This window comes from Podarcis raffonei, chromosome 12 (genome assembly GCF_027172205.1).
Source record: "Podarcis raffonei isolate rPodRaf1 chromosome 12, rPodRaf1.pri, whole genome shotgun sequence".
NCBI classification, from domain to species: Eukaryota; Metazoa; Chordata; class Lepidosauria; order Squamata; family Lacertidae; genus Podarcis; species Podarcis raffonei.
In genome coordinates, this window is record NC_070613.1 from 8,340,431 (window position 1) to 8,340,720 (window position 290).

Genomic DNA, 290 nt, shown 5'->3' on the forward strand with positions numbered 1-290 from the left:
CGCGGCGCCCGCTCCGCCGCGGCACTTTCGCTCCTTTTCTGCCCCGCCCCGGCCGCGGAGTGGCAGGCGCAGATTCGACACAAGCCAGCGGGGAGGACGGGCGGGATCTAATCCACGCAGGCCTCGCCTTTCCCCTGGGCTGGAGTAGGCCGCGCCGGTTGCTAAGGCAACGGGCCAGGCCTCCCGCCTCAGAGGCCGCGTCGGGGCGCTGCGAGGCCGAGCGAACAAAATAAAATAAAAATAAACGGGTGGGGTGGCGGAGAAGCAGTATCACTTGCTACCTGGAAATG